This window comes from Mixophyes fleayi, chromosome 4 (assembly GCF_038048845.1).
Source record: "Mixophyes fleayi isolate aMixFle1 chromosome 4, aMixFle1.hap1, whole genome shotgun sequence".
Taxonomy (NCBI): domain Eukaryota; kingdom Metazoa; phylum Chordata; class Amphibia; order Anura; family Limnodynastidae; genus Mixophyes; species Mixophyes fleayi.
In genome coordinates, this window is record NC_134405.1 from 91,210,954 (window position 1) to 91,216,953 (window position 6,000).

The 6,000-nt window shown below is 39.4% G+C and overlaps 1 protein-coding gene across 4 annotated transcripts in view; it reads right to left on the reverse strand.

Annotated features, from left to right (window-relative positions):
- KLHL25 (kelch like family member 25) overlaps positions 1–2,131 on the reverse strand; it is a 43,496-nt gene extending 41,365 nt beyond the window's left edge. For all 4 annotated transcript variants that reach the window (XM_075207744.1, XM_075207746.1, XM_075207743.1 and 1 more), the window contains exon 1: positions 1,884–2,131. The gene's annotated coding sequence lies outside the window, so the exon portion shown is untranslated. The remainder of the gene's footprint in view (positions 1–1,883) is intronic.
- Between the last annotated feature and the right edge of the window lie 3,869 nt (positions 2,132–6,000).

Below are 6,000 nucleotides of genomic sequence, written 5' to 3' on the forward strand. Positions count from 1 at the left end.
GGCACTTACATCTGCTCTGTAGCTGGTGCAACTAATATGGCTAAAAAACATGTACATAAAGGAAACCCAGGACTTATATTGGCTGCATCTGCGTTGGAGCCCTCGGCACACCATTATTGTACATTTCCTACATTCATCCTCCCTTTCCACCCTTCAAGTTGTAGGCAGTTGTAAGCATCATTTGCATTCGCACCTGAATTGCATGCAACTGTGTTCAATGGCGTAAGGTCTGTTTCTGAGCATATACAGAGCTATTTCACACAAGATACGGCACGTAGATGGACTTAGGTCTGAGGATGAGTCAGGCCCATGGTACCTAATATCTACAGCAGAGGTGAAGTGGGCAGTGTTCTGTATTGTATGCACATGCACTGATGTAAAAGGAGGAAGCTGAGGATGGAGAGAGCAAAGCTTCAACTCAGAAGTCGAAGTCAAATGATTTACATATTGGACAAACTCTATTTATGGGATTCTCTTCAGCAAAGAAACAGACGGAAATAAAGGAAAATAGCACATTATGGCAAACAAGCAAGTGTTTGTTATGAACACAGGTCTATCCTGAGACAAACAATAATATGAATGGAGAAAGAACATTTAAGTTTCTATGTGAAGGTACATTCTGCTTACTGGTACCGCTAAAGTGACCATATATGTTAATCAGTATCTTATTACATAAGGATTTAAAATATATCCATAGGGTACTTGGAAAACAGACTCTCAAGCTAATTAATTGATGGAATAATAAATGTATAATAGATGAGATAGAATAGATTCGATGCATCATGAAGAGATTACACAGCATCATTTAAGACTTGTTCACAAAATGCTGAATTATGTATTTTAAACAGTTGCCTACCAACCAGTTTGAGAAGATGGCCCACTAAAATAAAATATTTGGGCTATACTTGTAAAAGTGAAAGAAAATAAAAGTTTCCAGCGTACCTATCAGTTAACAAAAAATATGGCCATTTAGATTTATCTTTCATGAAGGTGAAGCATGAATAACTAAATAGTAATGCATCTATGAAGTGCTTGGACAATGGTGCTATTCAGAAAAATAGCTGTCATTGCACCTGGCACCTCATATTACAGAAGATGCTTAACAATGAATTTATTTACTATACATCAGATTTTCATCTTGAAGAGGCGATTTAGTATTGTATATCATTTTTGATAGATTGGTGGATCCGATCAAGTCACGCAAACACTTAATTGAGCAGAAGCAAACTAGTCTCAAATAAGCTTTAGTAAATCACCCTTGGATCCTAGATAGTGGGACAGTGTACATTGGTGCTATATTAACTAAAAACATGCCTCATTTTAAGCAGAATTTAGTTGTAGATTCTTTTTCAACCCTTTAGACGCAGAATATCTCCAAACATGTTGGCATTGATCGCAAGCATCTAACAAGGTGCAGATCTGGGCACAAGATTTGCCAGTGGATGCTAAAGATAGATATTAATAGCAATTCCAGAAAGATACAGCAACAAAACAAACACACATAGTATGTGTGCTGCTTACTTATTAATCTCCTCGCGATTTTATGCATTAACCTCACTCCTGCCAGACCTAACCTGAACTCAGTTAACCCCTCCCCTGCCGGACCTGTCCAAAACACAGTTAACCCCTTCTCTGCCAGAGCTGTCTTGAACATAATTAATCTATCTCCTGCCTCGAACAAAGCAAGTCCACTTCATGCCAGCTGAGACATTCTGCCTCTTTGGCACATTTGGGGATAGCACGTAACGCTATCAAGAAATTCGTCGTAACATATACTAAGAATACACAATGTTGCATCCATTGTATCGCATTTAAGTCTGTGTGAAATAAACAAGACCTTGCACGAGTGTTTCCCTCTTGCAGTATTGCTTTGATGTACTCACCCCAGAGATCCCCGCCTGTGTCTGAGCTGGTGGTCTGCTCTCACCATGCCCGGTCAGGTAAAGTACAATATCATGAGATCAGCCTGCAAACAAACTAGTTCTCACAGAAGGGCGGAATGAATGACAAGATGAAAGCACCAATGGTGGAGCATCAGGAAGGGGAGAGGGCGGTTCTGTTCGGCAGACAGCCAATGAGAGCGGAGAGACGGTAGCACTAGCAGTACATAAGGATCACTGTGGGAGGTGGTACTGAGTGCAGAAGAGTTAGTCCCAGGACACAGAATTTGGGAGGGATTATTAAATAGAGGGATAAGCCAAAAGCCTTCTGGGAAATATATCTGATGCTGTCACCGATCTTGCACTGCAAATATATAACTATACATACCATAACATCTTATCAATATATACTAAATTATTTATACATCTATAAGGAATATGTATCATGTCTCGTGACATTTAGCTACCCTGTTAAGAGTTACAAAATGCTTTACATTAATATATTAGACTGGATATGAGTCAGATAAGGCAGAAATAAGGACAGGCTTTCTATTGACTAAAGTTAGCATTTTGTTATATTGCACAGATTGGGTTTTCACACAAACTGTTTAACACAATGATCAACTATATTGTCTGGTTGTTATTTTTTTACGTACTGTACTTGAAGTTTGGGCGTTATTGCGTTTTTTCAATTACTAGGCTGAGGCATATTCTATCTTGCTGTCAAGGAAACACATTAAAACTACCATACATGTGTATATTTTCTATGTATGTTATACATATATTAAATTTGGCAGCATTTTGCAAAAATAAGTGCAATGGTGCCCATTGAAATCCTATCTTTGACACTCGGGCCTATTTATCATTGTAAATTTTTCTTAAAATCCCCCAAAAACAGCAGCTTTCAGAGGATATCCACATTTTAAAGAATCTAATTAATCTAACAAAAAGGGATTGCATCTCCGATATCTGCTGCAGTCCCAATGTTTATCGTTTTCAATGGCAATCCCATCGGTTTCGATGGGGACTGCAATTTAATGTAATTTAACAAGTTACAAAAATCAAAGATGTTCGGAAATTGTGCTCGATGACCAATGCCAACTGAAGATGGAGTTAGTCATTGAAGCTTATGGGGAGAGCATTGCCGTAGAGGGATCTTCGGATCACTGCATCTTACCTGCTCTCCCCTCCGTTCACTATTGAAAGGGATGGCCACTTTGCAATAGTGACCATAGAGGACATAGGAGATAAGTCTTCACAGGAACAGCAGTTTTTCATGACTGCTGTTCCAAAAGAAGAATTTTCATAAATAGTCACGATCTTTCCTTATCATTGTGCTAAGGAATGAAAATGATTGCGTTTGAAAGATGGTGATTGTTCAATATGTTCCTATGTTATTTTGAGTTTGACATCATAGTGATATAATAATTTGCATTTTACTATAAAACTTGTATTGGGAATCCTGCACTTGCCCCTGGTACTTTCTCTATATAAATGGGGCATTTGAGAGGTATGCATCAGAACATTCACAAAGACTCATTTGTGAACGGTAGGTGCTGCATGAGTGTCCCACAAATTCTGTAGTCTCTGTGGAAGGTGTACCTGTGGAGCATGCACCCATGTCTACAGTATTGTGTATGGATGTGTGTGTTGAAATGCAAAATTAAGAACATTTTTCATAGCGTGAATGAGTGGCATTTCTTACTGCTGTGGGTTACAAGTAATGGCACACCTAGCTATGAATAAAATCATCAAAAATATTTGAATGATGCTCAGAAAGTAATTTAATTTTCTTCAGTAACTGGAACTGCCTTCATAGTTCATCGCATTTTTCTTCAGCCTAGGGACTGTCGATCCCTATGACAACATGAATATCTCGTTTCACATGTCAAAACGTTTCCTCTTGTTACATTACCTACTTTTCATCATCATCATCATCATTCACTGCTTGGCTTTGTAAACAGACTACGCATGTCGCCATAGGGAGTTTAATATTGACTGGGGTTTCATTCCAGGAATGCTCCAGACAGTGTGTGGAAAAAAAAGGTAATGTAAACAAGTCCTCTGGCTCTTTTCTGAAAATGCAAAAATAATGTTGGATGCCATCTTTGTGCTTGTCAGCGAAATTATTGGTGCCGCTGGCATTCCGATGAGCTGACAGTAACTCACAAGACGCAGCGGCGCCCTCCCCTTCACTTCGCATTGTTACTACTCGATCGGGAGGATTTGGAAAGCTTTTTGTGAATCAGACACAGTGGAAAAGCATTTAACATCTCTAGTCGATAAGTGGAAGGACATCTGCACTTTCCTTGAATGTGGATCATAATGTATTGGTCTTCCCAGGCTGGTAAAAGGGCATCATATTTAGGACCCACTGCATAATATGAAAGATAGTTTTCAATCCTCTTCGCATAGATAAGGATTGAACTATCTTTCATATTTATTAAAAAGCCTTCACATGGACAGTAGTTCCGAAAAACTGCTGTTCCTGTGAAGTGCAAACTCACCTTTCACTTGCCTCTCTCTTCTCCCATGTGATGCCGGCTGCGATGATGTATCCTCCTTTCAATCCCTGTGTGCATGTGCCGACCGAAAACCACAGGCATGCTCACAGAGATTCTGGACTGCAAGAAGGTGAGTCTTGTGACAGGGAGGGATCACATGATCCCTTACACACATGCGCTGTCCAGCTCTGCTCAGTGAAAGTTTTCAATTATGTAAATATTTTCTACCATTGATAAACAGCTATACTGAGCAGTCCCATACACTTTTATGGGGATTGCATAGTGAAATGAAGACAGGTGCAAAGCAGTAAATATCTATGATATCTGATGCGATGCAATGATGATAAATCACAATTTTGCGGTTAATCGTCAGTTTTCGGGGATTTAACAGGATTTATGTTTAATAAATAAGGCCCATAGTATTTTACATTGTTCCAACTGTTTATGGTCACTGTATATGTATATGCTGATTATATGTCATGTTACAATGATTATTGTGTGTAGTATTGGTGGCAACCCTCAGCGCTGTACATCTTTTACTTCTTACTACATTGCCTGCTTTTCACTGCTTGGCTTTGTAAACAAACAATGCATGTCACCATAGGGAGTAATAGTCCCTAAGGCTTCTTTATTATTCGCTGGACTTTCATCCCTGCAATACTCCAGTCAGTGTGTTGAAGAAAAATAACAGTAATGTAAACAAGTCCTATGATGCTTTTCCGAATACTGTGTGTCATAATATGAACTGGGTCTCAATAAAAATAGTACTAGACATGCATCCTGGGTGGTGCTAGATACACCACTTTGGTGGGGTAGCTCAGAATTTGCCTTCCTAGATTCTCGTGGATGCACACCCTTATGAAATGTGCTGATGGTCATCATCATAAATCTTACACCAGAGGGAAGCAGCTGCAAACGATATGCTACCGCCTCAACATAGTACGTAAGGAGCATCAACACGTCCTCATATGTCTCTCCTGTTCAAGTTGCTCCACTGGCTCTGTAACTGGTGGATGAAGGAACTGAGTTGACTGACATGGGTCATGAGGGGTGTAACTGATGACATCAGTTAGCAGATGCTGCTTAGCTGCAATTTAACTCAACCAGCATGGAAGCCCTGCTCTGGAATTATCTCAAAAATTGCATACAGCATTGTCCCAGCTGAGAAAGGATCCACCCCCAAGTGAAGAAATCTGAAAAAATGTAGGAAAGAGAGTCTCCACCTATACTGAAGCCACAATCCATGAGATGTTAATCCTTGTTAGACTAATCTGCAATAGAAAATGGATGGTGCTGGATGTCAGCCAGGACCAAGCAGCTAGCAAGCTAAAAATAAATTGCAAGTTTCGATCCAATAGTACAATGTAAACTGTGTTGTTGAAATGCTGCTGAGGGCCAGGCGGCAGATGTTTGCAGCTGCCAAATTAGCCATCTGGCAAATAACAAACTTAAGCTGTGCACCTATTCAATTATTGTACAGATCACCTGATTCACGACTGTTTTGTCACATATTGCAAATGTGTGTATGGTTCCACGATCATGTTTTATTGTACTTAAATGAATCACTTCTATTGATTTGGTTTTATAACTTCCTAAAAATAACAATCAAAAATGGA